Here is a 27,723-nt window from a genome sequence, read left to right on the forward strand (position 1 = left end):
CGGACAGAAATACAGGAAGAAAGCAGAAAGAACATTACAATGACCCATAAACGGTGTCAATGTTTGTATTACTCACTAGATTTATTAAAGAAGAAGTATATTAAAGTCGTTCTGTTTGTTTATATAAACTATTCTAGGGACCTTCCCCTGCTGAGTCAATGACACTGGAAATATTTAAATCTGCATTGTTTTACAGCTTGGAGACGTGGCTAACTTCTCAGTTAAGCGATAAATCTAGAATGGAAAAGGTAGAGAAGGTGTGAAAGGGCACAAATACTACATTTTTCTCTAACACTGTTAGGGTTGCAATATTCCTGTTGTCTGCTGTGTGCTCCTGACACATTGCTGCTGGAGGTGTGGAAGAGAAAGGAAGAGCACCCTGGCACATTTTACCTGTGATGTAGATACCCAGGTATCCAGAGCAGGAGAGGAAGAAAATAGCTGGGCAAACCCAGAAGTAATTTTTCAAACCCCTGAGAATTTATTGGAAGAAAAAAATGTTAGTTTCTCAGTCTGAATGGGTATAAAAGCCAATGTAAGATAAGAACAGAAATCTTAAAGTTGTATCTTAAAATTTATTGGAATAGTAAAGATTTCATATGTCTTGGGCAGGTATAACACTTAATGGCTGTCAGTTTTACGAGTTTTCTAATGGGGAATTTAACTTTATGTGTAGCAGAACAGAAAGGTTAAAGGTCTGACCACATATACAGCGCAGTATTAGTTGTGTCTTCTCTTTTGCTGTCCCTACAAAATAACAGATGCAGAGGAAGACAATTAAATTTCACAGAAAGGAAAAACTGGGCATTAGTCTGCAATGTATCTCATGCGTTTTATTGATTTGGGGTACTAAGTGCTTACAAACCTATGGAACAGAATCCAGAGGATTACATTTGGTCTGGACTTTGCAAACACTTATTGACATTTTTCATGTTGATAGTCCTGTTCATGTTGCTGGGCTGTGTAATTATCATAAGTTACATCTGTGATGCTTAATGTTAACTGAACTGTCAAAAGAGACATGGCTCTTCAGATGGGGAATCACATTTATTTGAATCTCTGGCATGTGCATTTTTTTGTCTTGGAATGAGCAAAACATTTTTCTTGCTTACTTGCTTGGTATTCATGCTATGTACATGAAATTTTGTCTTGCTTTGGAAAAAGTATTCCCTGACTATTGTATTGCAATTTTCCTTGAAAATCTTAAGGTATATTTAAATCCCTGGGACTTCTGTCATATCCCCTGCTGAGAAAGTTTGCCTTTCTGTGCACTGGTATTAAGAAGAGAAACTGAGGGACAGCATACTCTACTTCAGATCACCTCTGAAAATGCTTTAGAATCTTGTATCTCTCTATTTTTGAAAAATACCATGGCATTACAGCCCTGCTGGAAATCATGAATGTAAATTACTTCATATAAAAAAGGCAATATATTATTTAGTATATTTTCAAATAGCTTACTTCAAAGCAGAGAACATTAATAAACATCAAGGAATTTAAAGCGGGGTGGGGGGGAATGCAGAAAAGAGTTATGCCTTCAGCTGAAATATAATTTTATTTCTCCCCAGCTAACTAGCCTGCCAATGAAATGCTGCCTCCAAATCAGTAGCAAATGTGTAAAGCTTGACTGAATTATGATACAGAAGTACAGGAAACATAGTCCTAAAACAAAAAATACAAACAGGAACACCCTTGTCCTCATACTGGGTGTCCCCAGTTGTTTAGTGGAGGTAAGCTGTTCCAGCACATGATCCTCATATTGCACCAAAATAAGAATTAATAATTTTCTTGCCTTTAGGTCCTAATTTAGCAATGCAAACCATATGTAGCTTGATAAAAATTTATTTTGAAATTTGGTGGGAAATTTATTGCTGGTCTTCTTTAATGTGTGTCTTTGTAAGTGCAATACATCAGCCATCAATGGACAAGTGTTAGATGTGCAATACAAGTGTTAGGTGTGCAATCTCTCTGCAATCTGTTTATATATATATATTTTTTCTTTTCCCCTCTTCTGCAGCATCCCACCTCTTCATAGCTCTTCACCTCATCATTTCTCAAGTCTGATTTCCAAGATTACACTTTCCTCAGTGGTCTTGCAACCACATCCCTGACCCTTCACAACTGTGTCTTCTTTCCGGTGCTAGAGCTTCACAAGCTGACTCCCATCACAAAATGTCACTTTTAAACTGATCTTTTTCAATCAGCTTTTCAAACAGGTCAGCTGTGACACCCACAATTTCTGTTAGCCTGACCTGCTAACCCATCAAACTCCAGCTTCACATCCTCCTCAAGATTTTAAGTGCTCTCATAGTGTGGTTTATTATTTTCAGAAGAAATATGAAATTTGCAGCAGAACCCAGAGTCAGACGGAGTTAATCTACCCAAAAACTGTTCCAGAGGGGGACTGGAGACAGCTTCTAACTCACATGTGTGCAATGTGATTCCACCTCAAGAACAAACATTTTTTTAATATAAATTTAAGATACCAGAAGTCAGACCTTTTACATTTTTACTCTTCTTTCCCAGCCACCTCCTTGTCAGTTTTTATAAACTTCTTCCTTATAGTTCTTCATTTGTTGGATTAGTCTTCTTGCACTCTGTTACCAGCCTACTGCTCTGTAATTACCATTAGCGTAAGTGCAGCCAGCCCAGCCAAAGCCACAGCGTGAACTCACACCCCTCTACAAGTGAGGTGGGGAGCAGCGCTTGTGCCGGTCTGCTCCAGCAGTTTGTGTTTTCCAGAGGAGGACCTTTGGTGCCTGCTGGCTGTGCACCAGCCGTGACCGCTGTGGTAAGTAAAAGGATGCTGTTCATCATTGTGACAGGTCTGTTCCCTCTGCCAGCAGCATCACCTGGCTCGGGAAAGGAAACTGGGGGATTGTCAGGAGTCGAAGCATTGCAGGTATCCAGATCTAGCAGAACTGGTAAATGTATTTCACTGGCTAGAAATTTTGTAAAAACTCCTTCATAAGGAGAATAGAGTGATGTCACTCAGTCAGGCCACAGCCTGTAGTTGTCCTCAGATCCCATCTTAAAACCCAATTAAGTTACAAAAAAAAGGAGGTTGTTATGTTATTTCTGCATGAAAAGTAAAGGGGAAAATATGTCCTACCCATGGCTGTGCTGAGCAGTATCACTATCTCATGAGTGCGATTGCTCCCTTCAGACTGGTCACTGCCCTGCTATTGCCTCAGCTGGGAGCTGGGTCACAGCTTCCAAAACCACACAGGAGGGAGTGGTGGGTCTGTATAGCATTTGGGGCAACAACTGTCCCCCTACAAAGATCTTCACATGCATCAGACGCAGGATCCATCCTTACCTATTGTGCTTTTACAGATATGAAAAGTCCTGCAACATTAATGAAAAAGCTGCAGTAATAACGGTTCTGTAGGACAGTTTTCCTTGGTGCTAGTTACTGACATTTGTGACAAGGGTGTTGAAAACAATGAAACCTTCATGGCTGCCTTTGCTTTGAAGAAGCTGCCATTCTTGGGATACCCCTGGAAACAAACAGTCTGGCTGGGAGACCCCTTCTTTGAATAAATAAATACTTCAGAGTCTGAATACTGACTTTTCAGGAAAGAATTGGAGAATGTTTCTGAATTTATGTAATAAAAATATACAAATATATTGGAAATTCACAGGGTTTTTTATTAATACAGGGCTTATAAAGTTTCAGAAATAAAAACTCCCCTTCAAACAGGAAACTCAGCTGTTCATGATTCTCAAGGATAACAATGATTTTTCTAAACAATAGTTGGGATATGCAACTCTTCACAGATATTTTTTCCCCTTCTTCCTATTTTCACAGAATAAAAGACTGAAAAAAGAAGGTTTCAATAATAAGAGGCTAAATATATTTTAGTCAAAAATACAGTAACCTTATATGAAAGATAATTTTGTGTTGGGCAACTTTATAATGAGTGTTCTAAATCACTGTTGGCCCTAAAATGAGATGTCCCATTTTCTCTTTGGTCTCTTGTGAACTCATTAAGACAGCAAAACTGTTTTTAGAGAACAATTCCAATGACTTGTGGAATATGTTGGCCTTCATGCACTCACTGCTTGGGAGAAAAAGTTAAAAAAGCTTTAAAATAGTATTGCAAACAAGGTACAATACAGTGCTTCCTTCTTTTTAGTCTTCCAAACATGTGAAGAGATATTTTCATTTTGAAGGTAATAGAACCCTCATTAATAGTGTGTTTTAACATTGTGGACCTTGGTATTTCAGAAAATACTTGGCCATAACTAATATCTTGATGGAGAATGTGTTGTCTTAACAGATAATTTAAAAAAAGAAAATAAAAAAAAAATCAAGGAAATTGAATAGCCTTGGGGATCAGAGCCAGAGGATCAATGTAAATTTATATTTCATAGATGTTTTGGCTATAGGTCAATGTTAATACAAACAGTAAAGTATTTTGAGATATATGGTACATTTAAGCCTAAAGGCATCAAAATTATGTATATAAAGAACATATGAAATAAAATGCACTTTTCTACAAGATTGAAGCCTGTAGAAGGCAGCTTTACAAAATATAGTATTTTAAATACTTTTTATAAAAAATTCCTGCCCACATTTGCTGTTCAAGTAAAACCAACTGCAAATCTGACTGCCTAAATAAACTCATGCAGATGGTAAATATTTTCACTGAGAGCAAAAATGGTCAAGCAATCCATAACTTCCTCTTCAGTTGGAAATCTGTACTTTTGATTTGTAGAATAATGATCTCATAATCCAGCAGGATTTTCCTGTACTGAGAAATGTAATGATAAACCCAATGCAGAACCTTGCCAGATGATCTGTTGGAAATTTCAAGAAGAGAAGTATCTGTGACTTGCCTTCAGAGTACTCCCCCTGCAGAAATATGCAGAGCAGCTCCTGGGAGATCTGTTAGTCCTCAGAGCCATGCTATCTTGACCTCCCCTCCTAAATTTGAGGGACAATCTGGCAGAGCAGAAGTCCAATTTCTTTTTAAAGAATTTTTTTTTCCAGTATTCCTGGGAATACAAATGTTTATTAAATTTCAGTGAATGAGAATATGCAGGAATTTTCTGAAAAAGACAGTAGGACTTACTCTCCTTGTAATCAGTCATTCTTACATCCAAAATGGCAGATAAATAAAAAAGGCAGAGCAGTTTCTTTTACACTCTCCTTTTTCTTCTGTTATATAAACTTCTGGTGGTTTGTATTTTTTATTTTTTTTTCTTTTTTTCTTTCTTTTGTGTCAGTTAACCCCTGAATTCTCATCAGAATGATCCTTGCAACATAAAAGTGGTTTAGAATTGAAAGAAATCTACAGGATAACCCCAAAAGCTCAGGACCACTCTGAAGGCCTTTCTGCAGCTTTTATGGTCTCTACTCATCCTTTTCAGTCTTAGTAGTCTGGTAGGTTTCAAGAGGATGCTAGCAAAGAGAAAGCATTTCACTCTGTATGTCCCTATTTTAAACTCTCCTAACTCCTAAATGTTGAGCAATGGCAGGATTTCAGAGCTAAGATACAAAAACTTCCATGATCCAATGGGTACTTCTTCCTAATCTTTCCTTGAATTCAAACTCCTGCATGGGAATGGCTAGTGAATTACAAGACATCAGTGGGAGCTCTGGCTATAGGTGAATAGCCTTTATCTATTGCCAAAGTATGGATTCAGAAACCAGGCTTTAGCTAAACACTGTGGGGAAAGGTCTCTACTTTTGCTACAGAGCAACAAAGGTGACACAAAGGCAATCTTCTGTTGACACACAGATTTGTCAAATTTCAAACACCTGGGAATTGGTCAAAACATTGGACATAAGTAAAGATCTATAAGAAAAGAAAAAACAACAGTTAAAATTATAATCCAGTTCTACTCTGTGTAAATTTTAGAATCATAGAGTTGTTTAGGTTGAAAAGACCTTTAAGCCCCATTGTTAACCTAGCATTCCACCACTAAACCTAGTTCACCACTAAATCATGTCCCTAAGACCATGTCTACATGTCTTTCAAATATCTCCAGTGATCGTGACTCAACTACTTCCCTGGGCAGCCTGTTCCAAGGCTTGACAACCCTTTTGGTGACGAAATTTTTCCTAATATCCAGTCTAAACTTGAGGCCATTTTGTCTTGTTTTATTGCTTGTTACTTGGGAGAAGAAACTGACCCCCACCTCACTACAACCTCTTTTCAGGTAGTTATAGAGACCAATAAGGTCTCCCCTCAGCCTCCTCTTCTCTAGGCTGAACAACCCCAGTTCCCTCAGCTGCTCCTCATAAGAGTTGAGCTCTAGACCCTTCACCAGCTTCATTGCTCTTTGGACACGCTCCACCAACTCAATATCCTTCTTGCACTAGAGGTGCCCAAAACTGAACACAGTATTCAAGGTGAGGCCTCACCAGTGCCGAGTACAGGGGCACGATCACCTCCCTGCTCCTGCTGGCCACACTATTCCTGATACAAGCCAGGATGCTGTTGGCCTTCCTGGCTGCCTGGGCATACTGCTGGCTCATATTCGTCCAGCTGTCAGCCAAATCCCCCAGGTCTTTTTCTGTCAGGTAACTTCCCAGCCACTCTTCCCAAAGCCTGTAGCATTGCATGGGGTTGTTGTGACCAAAGGACAGGACCTGGCAATGAGCCATGTTGAACCTCATACAGTTGACCTCAGCCCATTGATCCAGCCTGTCCAGGTCCCTCTGTAGAGCCTTCTTGCCCTTGAGCAGATCAACATTCCTGCCCAACATGGTGTCATCTGCAAACTTACTGAGGGTGCACTCGATCCCCTCATCCAGATCATTGATGAAGATATTAAACAGAACTGGGCGCAGCTCTCTGGACTTGGCCATCCAGCCAGTTTTTAGCCCAACGAGGATTATACCCATCCAAGCCATGAGCAGCCAGTTTCTCCAGGAGAATACTGTGGGGAACAGTGTCAAAGGCTTTACTAAAGACTGGGTAGGTAACATCCACAGCCTTTTCCTCATCCACTAGGTGGGTCCCCCTGTCATAGAAGGAGATCAGGTTAGCCAAGCAGGACCTGCCTTTCATAAACCCAAGCTGAGTGGGCCTGATCCCATGCTCATCCTGTACATGCCATGTGATGGCCCTCAAGATGATCGGTGCCATAATCTTCCCCAGAACTGAGGTCAGGCCGACAGGTCTGTAGTTCCCTGGAACTTCCTTCCAGCACTTCCTGTAGATAGGCATCATGTCTGGTAACTTCCAGTCAGCTGAGACCTCCCCAATTAGCCAGAACTGCTGATGAATGATTGAAAGTGGCTTGGTGTGCAATTCCGCCAGCTCCCTCCGTACCCTTGGGCGGATCCCAATAGACCTGTGCGTGTTTAATTGGTGTAGCAGGTCACTAGCCCTTTCCCCTTGGATTATGGGAGCTTCATTCTGCTCCCTGTCCCTGTATTCCAGCTCAGGGGCTGGGTACCCAGAGAGCAACTGGTCTTAATATTCAAGACTGTGGCAAAGAAGGCATTAAGTACTTCAGCCTTTTCCTCATGCTTTGTCACTAGGATTCTCCCCACATCCACTAAAGGCTGGAGATTCTCCTTAACCCTCCTTTTGTTGTTAGTGTATTTATAGAAACATTTTTATTGCCCTTCACAGTAGTAGACTGATTGAGTTCTAGTTGTGCTTTGGACCTTCTAATTTTCTCCCTGCATAACCTCATGACATCCTTACAATCCTCCTGATTTGCCTGCCCCTTTTTTCAAAGGTCATAAACTCTTTCTTTTTTTGTTGCTGTTGTTTTGTTTTGTTTGTTTGGTATTTTTGTTGTTGTTGTTGGGTTTAGGGGGTTTTTTTGAATTCTAGCCAAAGCTCTCTGTTCAGTCATGCTGGTCTTCCCCACCAGCCTCTCTTTCAGCATATATGGACAGCCTGCTCATGCACCTTTAAGATTTCCTTTTTGAAGAATGTCCAGCCTTCCTGGACTCCTTTGTCTTTCAGGACTGCGTCCCAAAGGACTCTGTCAGCCAGTCTCCTAAACACGCCAAAGTCTGCCCTCTAGAAGCCCACGATAGCAGTTCCACTGACCCCATTCCTTACTTCTTCAAAAATTGAAAGTTCTATCATTTTGTGATCTCTGTGCAAGACAGCCTCCAACTATCACATTACCCACAAGTCCTTCTCTGTTTGCAAACAACAGATCCAGCAGGATGTCTTCCCTAGTTATCTAGGGAAGCTGTGTCAGGAAGTTATCTGCCGCACACTCCAGGATCCTCCTAGACTGTTTCTTCTCTTCTGTATTGTATTTCCAGCGGACATCTGGTAAGTTGAAGCCCCCTGTGAGAAGAAGGGCTAGAAATTGTGAGACTTCTCCCAGCTTCTTATAGAATATTACACCTGCCTCTTCATCCTGCTTGGGTGTTCCATAGCAGATTCCCACCATGATATCTGCCCTATAAGTTGTCCTTCTCCCTGATTCTTACCCATAAACACACAGCCCTATCACCACTGTCATTAAGCTGTAGGCAATCAAAACACTCCCTAACCTACAAGGCTACCCCACTGCCTCTCCTTCCTTACCAATTCCTTCTGAACAGTTTATAGCCATCCATTGCAGCACTTCAGTTTTGCGAGCCATCCCACCATGTTACCATGATGGCAAATATATCATAGTTTTCCTGTTACACAATAGCTTCCATCTCCTCCTGTTTGTTGCCCAATCCTGTGATATCAAAATGTAAATAGCTCTTATCAAGCCCATGGTAAAGAAAAATTGCCAGTTTCCTCTTGCAAGCTGGTGAAATCCTAGAAAAAGGTATTAATTTTATTGCTGAATGCTGTTTCACATTGAGAATAATTCCAGATGGTTACACTATGCCTGAGAGAGTTTTGTTTGTTAGACAAAGTTTCAGTGATGAATTTATTCCTTGCACTGCAGGTGTGAATAACTTTATGCACAACTGCTCTGAAAAGCTGGATACAGACAATTGTCTCTGTTGTGAAGAAATCAAAACATTCAATTTTGTTTCTGCATGGGCTTCAGGAATAGGTTTACTTAGCCACGTTGGAAATGGTGGTTACCTCCCAAAGTTGACTTTAGATTATAACCCATGAGGTTTACAAGCTTTTGTAATGATTAGATGTTTCCTAGAGTTCTTTAAATACCTGTGAGGAGAGAGATGGATGAACTGAAGAGAGAGTTAAATCTAGAGATTTAATAAAGAAAATGTTTCTTTTTAGCTTTTTTCACTTATCTGTGCTAAATGAATAAAACAGATTGTAGTTGTATGACCTAGTAATTATGTCTGCAGAAATTCCATCAGAAGACTTGTGTTGAGAATTGCATAAAAAGTAGATTTATAATTTCTATTTCATGCTTTAAAGATTGAAGTTACACTTTAAATTTCATGCAGCGATTCTTCAGTGGACATGTGATTGTCCATAATAGACTTGCTGAAGAAGAAACAGCAAAGGATTATATGGTTTTGAAAATCTTCTCTAAGATATTTTTGAGTTACCTAATGTAAGCACACAAAAAAAATTAGGCTACAGAATTGTGTAATTACATGAATACACACACGCCTCAAAAATTTCACGTGCCCCCCCAAATTTAAAAGTTTTTTCCTGTATGCCAGTGAGTTGTTTCTGTTTGTCATTATTTCAGTTCAACAAAACAACACCAGTGGAACAAGTAAGCTTCTCCTGTGTTTTGGGGACTAACACTTTTTCTTATTTGACAGTCTGTGCTTTCACAGACTTGTTGCCAGAAGAAGGACTGGCCAGCATCCTACCCACTCCAATCAACAAGTATATGTCAAAGTTTTCATATAATGTAAAAAAATTGATAGTACAGTCCCACAACCACAGAATGGATATTTATGCTGTCATCAGCCAGGCTAGATGATACATTTATAGTGGAGCTACCTTTATAACCTTTGCTTCTTGGGCAACGCAAGACAGAAACTGTAAACCAATTCTGTCCGCTTGTCAAAAGGAAAAAAGAAATGGGTTGCTTTTGGTGGGGGAAGAGGGGAATGCTGCAGACAAAATCGAGTTGCACATGGCATTGCTATTCCATTACAAAGGTAGCTGCCTATTCTAATTTAGTTTGTGGTTTACTAGAAAGCAATCTGAGTCAAAGGATCTTCAGAAAATTTGCAGTCTGAACTCTGCCTGATGGGGGTATAATGTATGAAGGAGGATGTCTGGATAAGATAAGAGCTGGCAGTAAAGTCTGTCGCCTGTTAATTACCATAATCATACAGGAAACTCCCACTCATTCTTCTGTCCAGCCAGTTTCCCAGGACTTTTCTGCTGTCTGTCTGTATTCTCTGTTAGCTTCCCTTGTACACAGCCCCCCAGTTCTTTAAGGCTTGTTGCACACGTGAATTTCCCTACACCAGAAAATAGCACAATGTTTTAACTATATTCCCTCATTTTCTTAAAATACACTTAAGTCTAACGTATTCCTGTGTATAACCAGAGCTTAAGGAAAGCAGTATCAAGGACTTATTAAACTAGTCAGCAATTTATCTGTATGAGGGGTGGAGGCTGTAGATGTGGGGTCAGCAAATAACACTGCAGAGAGGTGAGCAGCTCTGTGGTGCTGCCACGTGCCAGGTCCAGCCACCAGCATGGCAGTGATGAATAATGGACAGGACTGAGTCCATTCCATCACTGGAGGCCTCCATGTTTTCCTTTTCAGAGATTACATAGGTAGGAAATCAACTGAGCAGTTTTGAGTTAAAACTGCACAGGAACTGGGGCTCATCCCGTGTGTCTTGTGTTTATTTCTCACAAAAACTGAAATGTCACAAGCAGTATTATGACTCATTTTAATTTGCATGGCCCACGGGCACCCATGCACTGGTCTGGAGAGGTCAGTCCCCAATGTTCCTTTGGAGATGACCTTTAGGAGGCTCAACAATGCATCAGCTATGTGGAGGAACAAGTATTTCATCCTCCCATATGGTCGCACAGAGACACAGACGACTGTTCTCTTCCAGGGTAAAACTCACTTATGTGATTACACAAATTGACGAGAGCAGCCAGTCTTATTGCAAGCCAAACTTTAGAGCAAAGCAGGATTTTAAAAATGTTAGGCAGTTCATGAAAAGAGGGCGTTCAGGCCTCAAATAGATGTCAGAAATGTATATAATCCACATACATAATTCTAAAAAACACTCATTTGAATAATATTATTTTATTTTATTTAAAATTATTATGCCTTCGGACCTGAAAACATTGAATTTCAATCAAAAAACGTTTACTTGACATTCGCTGTTAGTATTAATGCAATACTTGTATATTTCAGAGCAAAGCAAATTAAATAAGTCATCTGCAGACACTGGCTGAGTTTGGGGTTTTAATAAAGCCAGTCTGGTCTCTGTGAATAATGAGCAGTAAGTGCATTTCAAACCTAAGAAATATAATATTGGTTGGGTTTTTACCATTCATATTATTGCAAGATTTTGTCCAGAGAATGCAATATGTACCTGGGACCTTGTTTTTTTTGTCAGAAATGGGTTTCACAGGCTTATAAAAAAAAAAAATTATGACAAATGCTATTCTCTTGATTTGGTCAGTTTTACAGCACTTTCACTCCAGCTGCCCTGCAATGCCTATTTTTACCTTATTTACCATAATTACTTTAGTGGCACCAGAATCAACTGATCATCATGTTAGTTCACATGGTCTGTTTTAAGAGAATGCAGGCAAGGATATAAAAGTGTACATCCTCCCTCAATTGCATTTAGCAGAACATATACTGTTGAACATGGTTCAGTGAGTACGCTTTATTTCTTGAAGGGATTCAGGTCCCTGCAGAGAAGACCTCTGAGAGTCATTCTGTCTCTTCTGGTACTCTGGAATAGCTTCCAATACCATCAAAGTAGGGGCTGTATAGAGTTTCTGAATACCATCTGCAAGCATTTGATAATACTTTTTGGTCCTCAGGAAACCAATGCAGTAAATTTCAGAACTAATAAAACTCCTCAGAGAATCAGTATATGCTGCAAGAGTTGCCATGCGGTACCTCAGAAGATGAATTTTAAGTTGTAAGGAGTCTAGACAACGGCAGTAAATAAACCTAAATAAATTTGTATGGCTGATTTTGGGCCAGTTTGGTATCTCTTAAATCTCTATTTCCCTTTAGATCAGATAGATAGGAAGTTCTCATACTCAGAAAACCCCAGTCAGTGAATACAAGGTTTACAGATCATTGAGTTTTGATATCATGGTATTTAGAGAGTTCTCTGAAGCAAAATTTCCATTTGTGTATTGTTTGCATATGAACTAGCCACTTCTAGATATTCAGAAATGAGGTGGGCATTGCTATTTCCAGTATTATCATGTGTTTTAGGAAATGATTCCTTCTGTTCCTCAAGCCTGAGGGAATAGAAATTAAACACTGAAAGCATAGAGTTTTCAGAGCAAATCATCATACGCTGCAGTGTGTTCCAAAAAGATTTCTATAAGATACAGAAAAATACATATTTTTAGCTATGAACAAAATGTTTTAAGATAATTTCAATAGCTAAAATGTAAATTTAGTTTTTATAAATATGAGTGCTACATATTGCCTTACCTATGTTAATTAGCTAAAGCAAGAGCTCCTTGTCTTAGGAAATAACACTTCATCATCAACTCTAAGAGTTCCTGGGGATGCTTTAGCACTGTTTCATTCTTAATATTGCCTTTGTCTTAACATTAATGTGTGTTCAACTGTATTGAGCATGGTTCTGGTCTTTTACTCTCACATACTACTTGCATAATATTTATGACCCAAATTGTTGTTTAAACTTGATCATAATTATATGGGGATTGTTTTGGTCTAACATCTTTTGGCTCATGTTATTGAAAACATAGGTACATATTTTTACTGCACGTTCATATTCCAGTCCCATAAAAAACCCTATGACAAAAGTGAAATAATCCTTGCACACTCATACCCTGCATGATAGGAAAGGTGGGTGAAAAGTTTCTGTAAAAGGAACTGATAAAGTTCAAGAATAAATACAAATCACAAACCCTGGAAATCACCCTGTTTAAGATATTTTTCTTTACTATGGGTATTAACTCTTTCAGACAGAAAGGAAGAAAGTTTGAGATTCTTTTAGTAAAAAGTCATTATACAGTTATGACAGTAAGAAGGAGGGGGCAAATGGCACATGCCCTCTTGTCCTCAACAAATATTTTTTTTCCCTTTCAGACTAAGTTGTCAGAACATGGAATTGTCAACTGCCAAATAAAAGAATATTTGCTACATCAGAGACAGTATTCATGTTTGAAAACTTTTCAGACCTTCCAACTTAGTTTGCTATTGCAGAGAGAAGGAAATCTTCGGAAAGCCTTGGAAGTAAACTCTGGGGAAGACAAAGCAAGGAAGTAGCAACTTGATATATTTAATCCCACAGTATTACTTAATGATGTAATTCTTCTTAATTTTTTCATTTTAATATTACTATTAATATTTTAGAGGGTTGTCTAAAATGTGGTAGAGAATAGGAGAGAATTTATGGTTTTAATAATTTTTAGAACTCTCTGTCTTATACAAGGATCTTATCCTTCTGAATTCATGTATTATATTGTTGATTCATTCAGACATTATGTTTTACAAACACTTTACAAATATTTCTACTTAATCAGCGTGGTGGGTTCACCCTGGCTGGATGCCAGGCACCCACTAAAGCCACTTTATCACTCCCCTCCTTAGCTAGACAGGGGAGAGAAAATACAATGAAAGGCTCATGGATCAAGACAAGGACACGGAGATCACTCACAAATTACTGTCACGGGCAAAACAGACTCGACTTGGGGAAATTAGTTTTAATTTATTACCAATCAAATCAGAGTAGGGTAATGAGAAAATAAAAACTACATTTAAAACACCTTTCCCTCACTCCTCCCTTCACTCCGGCCTCAGCTTCAACCCCCATTTTCTCTACCTCCTCCCCACTGAGCGGTGCAGGGGGACAGGGAATGCGGGCTGTGGTCAGTTTATAACACATTATCACTGCTGCTCCTTCCTCCTCAGGGGGAGGACTCCTCACACTCTTCCCCTGCTCCAGCGTGGGGTCCCTCCCTTGGGAGATAGTCATCCATGAACTTCTCCAACATGAGTCCTTCCCATGGGCTACAGTTCACAAACTGCTCCAGCACGGCTCCCTTCCAGAGGGTGCTGTCCTTCAGGAACAGACTGCTCCAGCGTGGGTCCCCCACAGGGTCACAAGTCCTGCCAGAAAACCTGCTCCAGCGTGGGCTCATCTGTCTGCAGGTCCACAGGTCCCACCAGGAGCCTGCTCCAGCACAGGCTTCCCACATGGTCACAGCCTCCTTCTGGCATCCACCTGCCCCAGCGTGGGGTCCTCCAAGGCTGCAGGTGGGTATCTGCTCCACTGTGAACCTCCATGGGCTGCAGGGGGACAGCCTTTCTCACCATGGTCTTCACCATGGGCTGCAGGAGAATCTCTGTTCTGGTGCCTGGAGCACCTCCTCCCTCTCCTTCACTGACCTTGGTGCCTGCAGGGTTGTTTCTCTCACATATTCTTACTCCTCTCTCTGGCTGCAGCTGTGCAGTTTTATTCCTCCCCCACCACCCCCCACCACCCGCCCACTTCTTAAATATGTTATAACAGAGGTGCTACCACCATCACTGCTGGGCTTGGCCTTGGCCAGTGGTGGGTGTCTCTTGGAGCCGGCTGGCATTGGCTCTATCGGACATGGAGGAAGCTTCTAGGAGCTTCTCACAGAAACCACCTCTGTAACACCCTCCATTACCTAAACCTTGCCACACAAATCTAATACAGTGGAAGACATCAACAGTTTTGGTGAATGAAAAGGAAAGAACACTCTTTTATTTTTGCTTTGGAGAGCTCCTGTACATTTTTATCCACGTGTTTTTCACTTTCCTCTATACAAAGAAGTGTTTTTACATTGTATCTGTTCTTCTGCTACCAAATTCTATGTTTAGCAACAGACCTCCTAGATGATACCAATTCTACAAGGTGGTAGTCTTAAAGTTTCTCTTTTGTTTGCTATGAAATGTCTTTCTTCATTTTATTTGGCCAGCAAAAACTAAGTCAACAATTCATTTTGACTGCTCACATCCAATGTTTTGTGTGAATCCACAGGAAGACAGAGGGTAGGTCCCCTGCTATGGACAATCCAAGTAAAACCTTATTTATGTGGGAATTCAATTTCAAGAAGGTTGAAAATCAAGCAGTGACTTGGGAGAACAAGTAAGAGGAGATATTTAGAAGATGTGATACCTCAGAAAAGTTTGAAAGTGTTAGAGTTGTTTGGCTAAGGAAAAAGGGGGCAATAAGAGAAGACTGTTGTAAAAGTAACACTTTTTTTCTCTTTATCCATCAGCAATTGAAAAAGAAAGTGAAAGGAGGGAACAATTAAAGTATATGTTAGGAAAAACAGTTTAACTGTAAGGACAAAGAAGACCTGGACTGGGTTGTCAAGACAGGTGGTGGGGGAGATCTTGGAGAACGTGAGCAAAAAATCAGGGCTGATATGGAAGTAATTCAGCTAGGGCTGTGGTCTATGTAAGCTCTCTCGTAGGCTAATTGTATATTTATAGGGACAGATCATCTGACTGTACTATTTTCCCAGTCTAGTTCATTGAATTGTCTCCATAACCTCCTTATGTGAAAGGAAGGCTCGAAACCAAAGCAAGCTGAATAATGTATAGACAAATCTGGACTAGGACTAATCATGTGAGTGTTTATATGCGCTGCTCCATATACATGGAACAGTATTCTAGTTTACCTGTTCATTTCTTCAATAATATTGTCATTCTTAAAGAAGCAAGAATTTCATTTCCCCGAATAAAATTCCAAAGTACCATCGAGCTTGTGTAGACACCTTCAACCATATTTGCTTCTCTCATGCAGATGACCAGTTTTCCATGAGAGGTGATATGGTTAATTTGTTAAATTAAAACTGTAGGACCATATTTTCATAGTATTTTAAAATAAATTTATCCTGAGCTCCCTTTAATGCAGATTAGGTTTACAGTTGTATAATACTCACTTTGCACAGTTACAGTCATGTATGCAATTAAGAGTGTTTCTTCAAAAGTTAAGCACTACAGTGTAGATGACTTTGAGTCCTTAGAGTGAAAAAACTGAAATACTCAATATTTAAATAGTATTTCTGTCTTTTCCTTTCAAATTCTCTTTGAACAGAGGCAATTTTCCTTATCCTCTAGGTACCTCATGCTTCTTCTTTTTCAGATAAAAATAATAATATGCCTATCTCAGAAGACAGTTGAGAAGTCGACTAGTCTATAACATACTTTGGGAACTTCTGAAGATAGACACCTTATATTTATGTGTATTACACTTGCTATTTTGTTAATTGCTGACCCTTATCTTTGATAGCTTCTGTTCCTGGAAGGTGTTTTAACATCCTCAAAATCTGTATTTCATGGATTGAAATATCATTTTCAGCAATACAACTAAAGTGATGGCTTTTCTGGAAGCCATGATCAGTACAATGAACAACTCTTCGCATTTTCCCACGAGTGGATGTCATAGCATGGCAAATAACAGAGTAATTGCAGTCTCCATGTTGTTAGATAATCACCCCAAAGTTCACAGTTCTCTGAATATTTGCAGATACATGCAACAGAACTCTACTAATCTCCCCGTCATGTATGAAGTCACTACATAGGTCACTTTATTTAATGAGAAAAATAAAAGTTGTGTCTGAACGCTTGAAAAATAAGCAGCCTTCAAAGAGCACTATCTGCATTTGTGGAGCACATCAGTACTCTCAGGCGAACTCCTCACACCAATGTCATTTCTTTGAGTATTGAGCCAATGGTGTCATTCCTTGTCACCAGTTATGGATGAAGGAGTACAAGATGAAATATTGAAAATTATGTAACCCTTCAGCCTTTAACAAGCATGAAAACTATACTTCTAGATCCATGTGGAAAGTTTGCCTTGTTTTATATGATGATTTTACCAAGTCACTGGTGCTGACAGCTTAAATAGCCCTGAGACTCCCTGACAGACACAAATGACAAGTCATTAATCTGAAAGTGAAGGACAGAATCTTATGGATGAATACATATAATTTTACAACATAATTGTATCAGAAATATCATTCATAAAAAGAAAACCCTATGTCACAAAACTTATGCATCTGGCTAGCCAAGGAGAAGGTCATTATTACCTGTGCTTCTTCCTAGTCTGATCAAATTTAACCCATGAATGTTAATTCCCTGCCTTTTCTATTTAAATATCTGAAAAGCCTGTGTGGTATTTCCTGGGTTCCTGATTAACTATATACTACATAACAAAATATAGTACAGAAATCCCAAATATTCATGACCTGGATACTGATATAAAGTTCCATCTTGCTAAAAAGGATAATTCAGAAAAATTAAGTAGTTTATAGAATCATTTTTTCTACAAAAGCTGTAAGGCCATATATATACCTACCACACCTTTTTGTCCAGATGTCTACTATGAAACTGAGATTCTCCTTTTTTGAGCTGTGTGTGGTTTTGGCACAATTCATAACACCCGTGAGGAAAAGACTGCAATACCTATCAGTGCCTATGTAGTACGTCTCATTTACTTGTTACTGAAATAATGTTTTTCATCCATAGTTGTAAAAACACATTTCAGTTTGGCCAATATTACAATTTTACAGACACCAAAACTGAGTTACTGAGGTTATAAACTACTGCAAGGCACCTTATGATTTTATAGTACATTCACAAATGAATTTATGCATTCTTAATTCCTGTGAAGTACTCTACACACCTGACTTCATGTATACTTTTCAAATACACTGTAACCCATAGCATTTATTTTAGATTGTGAGCTGATCACAAGGTTTCATACACGATAATTAATTGTGCATTAGGAAACACTTAACAAACACTTAGTTTAAAAATCTTACAGACATTGTCTCTACTCTTAGTTCTACATGAAATTACCTTTTGCTTGTTTTCAGACTTACTTAAAGCAAGACATCATGGATGCAAATGAAACAGAGTACACTGATTTTAATTTATGAGTTTCATTTATTGTGTATGTTTTGTCATCACTGAGAGTTTGCCTAACCTGATATGACACCCAAAATCCATAGCAAATCCACACAAAAAGAGTGGCAGGGTGGATCTATGCTATGAGGTTGAGTCATTGTTTATCTCGAAAATACTCAGCACCCTGTCACCTACACACTGCACAAGCAGGTTCATATGCAGACATCAGTCTCAGCCAAATCAGCTCATTCCCTTAGGAAGAAAACTTGGGTAGAAATGAAGAACCCTGTGCCAAAGTAGAGAGGAGAGCAGTTTTGTAGCAGTCAACCTAGACACATCCTCTAAGAACTTTGACTTCACAGGGCAGTGGGTTGGTCTTGACTCCTTAAGCAGACCAGCAACCTTGACAGTGTTGCCACAGAGTACATACATGCCAGTGAGAAATGATCTTCCTGAGCAGAAAAAAATTAGAAAATCCAAATAGCAACAAGTTTTTTAAACTGGACAAGCAGATGAAAATATAATTTTGATTAGGTCAGAATACTTTATCTTGGTAATTTCAAAACACGCATTTCACTTCAAGTTTTCCCTTCATTTTACTTGGGTTTTTTTAGTGAATTCAATTTCAAATTATCAACTACATTTCAAAATAAAAATAGTTTGTTGGAAAAAATATATTTCACCTAGAAAATATCAATGCAAGTATTTTGTCATCATCTTTGAAACAGGATATTTTTAGTTCAAAATATGACATTTATTGAAAGTTTTATTCTTCTGTGCAAAAACACAAAGTGCTCAAATAAATTTCAAGCAACAACATTTTGTTTTTCAGCAGTATATCTGAAAGGCGCTGTTTTAGTTTATATGCCTCATAAACACTAAAAGACTATTTTCATGCTGTCTTCTGCAACTGTGTCCTCTCTGTCCTTTGCAAGTCAAAGTCTTGCTCCATGTAGAAGCAACTCAAGGACTTCACAATTTTCATTCAACAAGTGTTATTATAGAAGCTTTTGGCAAACCCTTTGCAGCAAACTATGACCATCTCAAATTTTCAAATATTAATGTTTTCAAGAGTGTTTTTTTTTAATGTTATTATCAAATAGTGACACTAAAGCATGTTATAACTTTTTTTTTTTTTTAATATTATTAACACACTGAAAATCTTTTGGTCTCAATTTCTCCATTTTCAAAATCTCCAAGGTGTGATGAAGTATTTGAGAGGTCTGTCTTGAGGAAAATCAAGCTCAAATTTATTTAAATTTATTATTTCTCTTCTTTGGAAACCTTTAAAGGGTCTGCAAACTAAGAAGCTGGAAGCTGTTGTTTTGTCTAACTCTAATCGATCTCCACCCTAAGAAGTCTCTGAAGCATCCACAAGGTGGCATTATGCAATACTATTTTTCAGCGTTCTTTGATCTTCATGCTGTGGCTTCCTGGTTTAAGTTAATGATTAATTCCCTTGGATTACAGTGTTATATGGATTTGGCCTAGTAGACAGTCTCTTAGTTATTAAATATGTTTTTTATTTAAGTAGACTATAAAACAGTGAAAAACAGTAACCAATTCTAGAAGTTTTGTCCATACTAATGGCACTATATCTGCTTAAATATTTTTTTTAAAAAAAGGCAGTGTATTATTTTCCCAATGAGGCTGAATGAATTCCTATTGTTATCTGTTGAAATATCTCCATGGGCTTGAAGTATCATTGCATAAAGCCATCAAGAAATATTAGATATGAGTATACAGACTATAACCAAGGTAAAACTCATTGTTTTAGAAAGTCAGTTAATTTTATTAACTCTTATTAAAAATTTTGTACAGGCACATATGAAACATTAACGTGCTCAAGAGACAACTTACTTTTTTAATTTTCTTTCCCCAACTTGCACAATATTTTGTTACTGAGCCTTGTTCCTTGATAGAAGAGAGGAAAAAAATTATTTTCAAGTTACTGTTAGCTCAAAATACAAAAGCTGTCCTTGCCACTACCTCTCAGAGACTGCTGACTGCCATACTGTTTCTGGCTTTGATTTAAGCCAAATATTGAGGAACGAGCTGATCCTGACCTGATATCTAATATGGGATGAGCAAACTTCTATAACTTCAGTTACGGTTCTGGAAACTTACATACTTACTCTAATAACTAAATTTAACTGGAAAATTCATGAGAAAATGTCATTTCAGATGGTACCAGAAAGTTCAAATACTTGACAAAATAAAAATAATATTTTAAAATTTTCAGTTATTAAGAGGTTCCAGAAAAGTTTTGGACCGAAAAAATTATGTTTGGTAGGTTTTAATTTACCTGAGAGATTTCCCTGCTGAGTATGTTTTTCTTGTAATTTTTCTCCATGAAAGAAAAAAATATAAACTTATCTAATATTTTAATACCAAACCAGAGTAAGAATGCACTATTCCTTTGTTGCCTGTGGCAGTTCTTAATGTGTCAATGCCAAGATTTTAAGTCATTAATTATGCCTCAAAAAATTTATGAAAAATCATAATATATAGCAAAACAATACAAATTTATTTTTAATTGCTCAGTGGGATTTGACAGTGAGATATATTCCACAACCAAAAATAAAAATAAATGAAAGATGTTCTTTCATAATCTCATATTTTCAAGAATGACACTGAAGAAAAGCTTCTAGTACTGTGGAGCAGCAGTGCAAGAGCTATTATTGGTGGCAGGTAAATGCTACAAGGCCTAAATTCCAAGCCTACTTCTGGTCTGTTAGGACTAAATAAGCTCCCATTCTATTATTATGTTTTTGTTTATGCTAAGCTTTTAACAGGTCTACAAAATGAAGCTAATATACTTTCTAAAGACTTACCCAAAAGTGTATTAATTTCTGTAACAAGCAGATGAGTATCTGGACCCTGGACAGAAAAAGGAGATAATAGTATAATAATTTAATGTAGAGATTCTATGAATAATTCAGGATCATATGATCCTGGATATAGCCCTGATCAATCTAACCTAACTTCATTAGTCCTGCTTTGAGCAGGTGGATGATTTGCTGAGGTCCCTTCCAACCTCAGTTCTATGTTTCAATGATTTATACTAATGAAGTAATAACAGCAATTACTTTTTTACCTACAGATAATTTCACATCATTTATAAACAAGTAAGTGGTGATGTTTTCACTTCACGGGTTTATTATAAGTCTCAGATTTGTAACACAATCCATACATTAATCTTACACAACACTAACATTAAAAGCATTAATCTTCAACAGCACTATGTCTCTGGTGAAACTACAGTAAATATTACTTTAGCAAACAGAATTAAATATAGTAAATGTGTGCCTAAGCAATGACTGGAAAAATAGTTTCTCCTCTTTCTAAACATGTTTTTTAACTGTTAAATTAATATTTTTATGAGCATTTGTAAATTATAGTAATTTGGTTAGGTAGTCTACAATACATTTAGTGCATGCGATTCTGTCTGTTGACATTACATTTACAATGTAACCCTAGTTCTCTTGATTTTTTTTCCTTGTTTCTATGTAACCAGAGTGAAATCTGTGTATCTAAAACTCAATAAAGGTTTAGATTTGTTAAGTAACATTCTTGAGAGTGTTAATAATGAAAACTCAGAGGTGTTTATGAAAAAACCCTCAAGCAGGAATATGTAGCCACTGAAAATGTGATGTATGGAGGTACCCAGTGAAAAAGAATTAGATTTTTAAAATGATTCATTCTGGAAGAGATATATTGCATCCTAGAAGAAACAAAAAAAGTGCTCAGTTAGATGATCAGAGAAACTTGTAATGGTATTTGCTACTGAAATAATCAGCTTAGATTAGCTATGAAATAATGTATGAAAAAATGATGGACATGCAACTATAAAAGCAAAAGTAAGACAACAAGATAAAAAAGAAAGCAAAAATCTGTGTGTGGTTAAAAGATAATCAATGACAAACAGCCTTATAACTGACTTAGAGTTGAAGAGAATCAGAAGACCTACTGAGTCTCAAAAAAATAACAAATTATATTAGATGTGAATGGTTTTGTATTATATAAGTCAATATTAGACAAGAATGTTATATTAACACAAATAGAAAATGGATTATTAACACGATTGACTCAATAACTATAGGAGAAAGGTTTTAGAACACTTTAGGAAAATGAAAAAAAAAAGATAACTTCCAGCTCTGTTCAGTAAACGTGTATTATGCCAGAAGAAAGAAATCTTGTAATACCTAGTTTTAAACTTAAAAAAAACCTCCAAAATAAACCAAAACAACTGCCCCCCCAACCCCCCCCCCAAAAAAAACCCAAACCACCAAAAACTTCAGCGTTTCCTAGTTATGTTCCATTAAGATGTTGCATTATTCCCCCAAATTCAGATACAAGACCACTGAAAAATATCTCTGCAAAACTGTTGAAATTTGAGGGTGTCATGGTTGTGGAAAAATTGCTGGTCGTGACTTAGAAATTAAACTTATGTTTTTAGAAAAGGTGCAGCACTGATGAAGCTGTCAGGGTGAAGTGTAGCTGATATGTGAGGAATCCATTCCATGGAAGTTCCCAGGTAACCATAGATCTTGGCAATGCCAGGAGAACTTGGTATACTGAGGAGCTGTCCGGAGGGTGGAGCAGTGTGGAGGCATCGTGGCCAGGCTCTGTGATAAATGGGTGTTCGAGGTACCATGGAGCTGGTATGCTGCATATTTGTTATCCTGGGCCAAAAGTCTGTCACACTTTTGACAAAATGCTGTCCTTTTGGTGAACTTTGCTCATTATAATATCAAAACACACCTCTATCCTGAAAGTTACCCACCTCTAAGGTGCGAACACCCCTCACTGGGCAGGCGCTTTGAATTTTTCTAGCCTACACTTTTAAAAGTAAGGTGAGGAAATTTTACACCAATCATAATAAAGGTATGTATGACTAGAGTCACTCAAGCTCCACCTGAAAGATAAAGAATAGTATAAAATGTGAGAAGAGAAAGAGGGTGTTAGGGAAGATACCATCACATACCACTCTGACTTCTGGGACCAGCCGACAGGCTGAGCCTCTCTTCCCCCCCACTGGGACGCCTTTGGGTAAGATTGGAAACCTTTATAGAGTCACTTTAAATCCCCAAAGTATTAGAGTTGCTTTGCTTTGTATTAGAGTTGCTTCATAATTTTTTTGCATACTTGTAGCCTAGCAGTGTACTCATATCTTTGGCATTTATGTGTGTCTTGTAACCAGCAATCTTACCACTGGTAACCCAAAGAACCTGTGTATCTGTTGCTTTAGCAAACTGTATTATTCATTAACCTAGCTGTGATCATTCTCGTTGAATGCAACCGGCCTGGGCGTCTGCCATGTGAGTTACTAACAACGAATACTCTGATGAGTGGTTACTTCTACAACCCTTAATAAACAAACTGTTGACCAAGTCTGAGACTAAGACTGTACTTAGCCGCACCTAACTCCTCTTGGAGAAGGAGTTTAGAAAGCAAGGGACTCCTGTCTGAACCTTGTGACTTAACAGTAGGGTCTCTCCCTAGCCACTCCTCAGACTCCTACTGTTAATGCAAGAGTGGTTTAACCCCTGCCAGCAACTGAGCACCACAGAGCCACTCATTCACCCTTCTCCCATGTGGATGGGGGGAGAGAATTGGAAGAGTAAAAGTGAGAAAAGTCATGGGTTGAGATAAGAGCAGGTTAATAACTGAAATAAAGTAAAATAATAACAACAACAACAACAATATAATATACAAAGCAAGTGACGCATGATGCAATTGCTCACCACCCACTGACCAATGCCCAGCCTGTCCCAGAGCAGCAATCACAGTCTCCCAGCCAACCTCCCTCAGCTTATATACTGAGCATGATGTCCTATGGAATGGAATATACCTTTGGTCAGTTTGGTTCAGCTGTCCTGGCTATGCTCCCTCTAAGCTTGTGCACCTGGCCCAGCACGGGGAGCCGAAAAGTCCTTGACTTAGTGTAAACACTACTTAGCAACAACTAAAACATCACTGTGTTATCAGCATTATTTTCATACTAAATCCAAAACACAGCATTATACCAGCTATTAGGAAGAAAATTTACTCTACACCAGCGAAAACCAGGACAGTATCCACCCCTTATTCTGTATCATCTACATTACGCCCAGGTCCCATACTTTCCAGTAGATTCCAACTAGTCACCACCACTTTTCCTATCTTTTGATATATGCACACAGATATAATTTCCTTAGTCTATGGGCCAGCCCTCTAAAATGCCTGTTGAATTCATTTAGTCCATGACATGGGGCTTCATCTGTCATAACAGTCCCTCAGGACAGGAGAGATGGTGTGTGGTGCCAGTGGTTAACCCCCACTATAACATACTAATCATGCCCACTGCATTGGTCCCAGAGCATTTGGTTCTGGGTGTCCTCTCCAGGGAATACCCTGTAACCCTAAAACATAATTATTATTTCAAGGGACTTTTAGTTCAAAACACCTGACAGTTGTGTTGCAACCCACTAGAGTATTGGTCTGATAATATGAAACTGAAGATATGTAATGCATACCCTAAAGCATAGCTTGGAGGTCTGTCAAGGTGCGTGAAGGTACAAACCTTGCTGAGATTGTGCTGGAGGACTGTGTACAGCAAGGAGGCTCAGGCTTTATCCATGTGCCATGTTTCAGGAATCAATTGCCTCTTCCTGGGACTTGCTTTAGAAAGAGCTAATGAGAATTGCCCAAAACATATCCAGTGAGCATGCTGAGAGGCTAAACGGTATGGAACATTCAGGTTTCAGTGCTCATACATGCTTATTAACTCTCTTTTATCCTTGTAAGGCTGAATGGAAAGTTGGGAAATCAAAAGGAAGTGAATGAGTGTGCAGTCTATCACAGCAGTAAACTCATTTATGGTTGTATTTTAGGTATTCTGTGATAAGGGGGAAAAAAAAAGAGAAAGTGAGATCTCTAACACAGTTGCTCTAATTGACAGCATGTTTCAGGAGGGTGGGCAACACCACTGTGTGCACAATCTTCAGGAAATTGAGTACTATAACTGTGTATTGATTTTACAGTTGTAAAAGACTGAACAAAGTAACGGTGCACGAAACAGGATATTGTGGACCCCTTAGAGGTCAATTGGACAATGAACTGTAAAATAACTGAGAGTTAAAATAAAAGGCTGTAAAAGTTGGTGGTACTGGATAGTGAGTGCCATAAAAGAAGATTTATTAGAAATTAGATAGCAAACATTTACCACGTGGAAAAAAAAAACAACAAACAAACCTACAGATGAGGCTCACTAGGGACAAAGAGTCTTGAGCTGGCAGTGAAGTTCACATTTGAAAAGAGTATTACAGGCAATTTATAGGAAAGGAAAGTTCTTTCATTTATCATTTACAACATAATGCTTGCAAATTAGAATCTAAGAGCTTTTGTGTGGCTGTATGTTAATTTTTTATGTTGCCTAAAATAACTATAAAACATGAAGTAATTTGGGAAAATTACTTGGCAATGTCCTCCCAAAGCACGTAAGAGCATTCTTCACAGAGTAATAATGACTTGCTGTGATATCTGTTTTATATGTTCCATATACACTTCTCTATCTCCTTTCTGTTTTTCAGAAACGGATCTTCCAAACATAAATGGAATAAAGTGACAATGACATTTTATGTGAGTTCTTTGAGAGGCAGAAATGAACCAGTTTGTGAGTTGGTGGTCTCAAGACCTAGAAGTCCTGGAAAGTGTAGCATGGGACACTGAGGTGAGAGTGACTTTGGCATCTTGCGGAACTGACTGACTGGAAAACAGCTCAACAGAAAAGGACTTGAGGGTCCTGGTGAACGGGGCCTCAGTTTGCTACTGAGCATGAGCCGGAAATGCAGGTTTGTATGGATTGTGCTAACTATATACTGGGCTACATTAGCAAAATCATAGAATCATAGAATCACAGAATAGTTTAGGTTGGAATTGACCTTTAGAGTCCTTCTAGTCCAACTCCCTGCAGTGAGCAGGGACATCTTCAACTAGATCAAGTTGCTCAGAGACCCATCCAACCTGACCTTGAATGTTCCTAGAGATGAGGCATCTACCACCTTTCTGGGTGACCTCTTCCAGTGTTTCGCCAACCTCATTGTAAAAAATTTCTTCCTTATATCCAGCCTAAATCTACCATCCTTTAGTTTAAAACCATTACCCCCTGTCCTATCACAACAGGCCTTGCTAAAGACGTTGCCCCCATCTTTCGTATAGTCCCCCTTTAAGTACTGGAAGGCTGCAGTAAGGTCCCCCTGCAGCCTTCTCTTCTCCAGGCTGAACAACCACAACTCTCTCAGCCTGTCCTCATAAGAGAGGTGCTCCATCCCTCTGATAATTTTTGTGGGCCTCCTCTGGACCAGCTCCAACAGTTCCATGTGCTTCTTGTGTTGAGGGCTCCAAAGGTGGACGCAGTACTCCAGGTGGGGTCTCACCAGAGTGGAGTAGAGGGGCAGAACCACCTCCCTCAACCTGCTGGCCACGCTGCTTTTGATGCAGCCCAGGATATGGTTGGCCTTCTGGGCTGCAAGTGCACATGTTGGCTCGTGTCCAGCTTTTTATCCACCAGTACCCCCAAGCCCTTCTCTGCAGGTCTGCTCTCGATCTCTTCATCTCCCAGCTGTATTGATACCGGGGGTTGCCCCAGCCTAGGTGCAGGACTTTGCACTTGGCCTTGTTGAACCTCATGAAGTTTTTCACAGGCCCACCTCTCCAGCTTGTCCAGGTTGTGCCATATCAAGCGTGAATCTGAGCAAGCATTTTCATACTCTCGTATCTTATCCTCCAAAATTATTCTTCAGTTTTCTATAATTCCTTACAATTTCTTCCAGCAGGACACTGAAATACAATTACCACAAAATGAGGATTTAGAATGCACTCACTTGTCTTCACATCAGTGTTATATGAATTCTTGGGTTATTACAAGGAAACTTCTGTCATACAGTGGTCTGCTAACATGTGGTTCCTACTTACTGTGGTTGAAAAGTTCTTCTACTATTCTGAATGTTCCTAACATTCACCAACATTTTAATACAATGGAAATGAAGATAACCATATTACCATTTGAATACTTTAAAATATGCTGTCTTATCTCTTGGAAACATCAGGCTAATTCTCACCTGTTTTATGCTGAAACTGTTACATTTAATATATATGCATAGAAGGAAATGCAAATAATTACATTCCATTTTAAGTCATGATAATTACCTGCATAATGGTATCTGTAACATGGGTGAAACCACCTTAGAAGTGCTAAGAATAATTCAGAGGTAAAGAATAGCATCAGCATGAAAGCATGGTAAGAAATACGTATTCATCTAGTTATTTATGTGGAAATGCTGTATGACAGTGATTTTTAAACCTTCTTTCAGAGATAAAACAAGAAAATGTTGATCTTTCCCCTTAACCTTTTGTCAGAGAACAAAACAAGAAAAAGTTGATCTTTCTCCTTAAGGGCTTTAGACAGTTTGCCACTATTTTTTATAAAGTCAGATTGGATCCCACTTTTAAATTCATGAGTATGACTGCACTGGTAATTTAGAATGGAATGAGTGTTCAGTTTTGATATAATTAACATATCTCCCCAGCTCTACCAGAACCCTAATAGAGACAGCAGAAGCTCAGCAGCCATTGCTTTGGCCATGATTCTGCTTTAATTATGATTGAAGATTGCTGGTATAAAAGCAGTAAAACAAGGCTGTATAAGAATAATATTTTGACTAGTTTCTGGGTTGGACTTTGGTCTAAGTGTTCAATTTGTGATTGAAACCTACTCGGTTTGTGACATGTCAGGTA

The sequence above is a fragment of the Phalacrocorax aristotelis genome, chromosome 2 (assembly GCF_949628215.1).
Source record: "Phalacrocorax aristotelis chromosome 2, bGulAri2.1, whole genome shotgun sequence".
Taxonomy (NCBI): domain Eukaryota; kingdom Metazoa; phylum Chordata; class Aves; order Suliformes; family Phalacrocoracidae; genus Phalacrocorax; species Phalacrocorax aristotelis.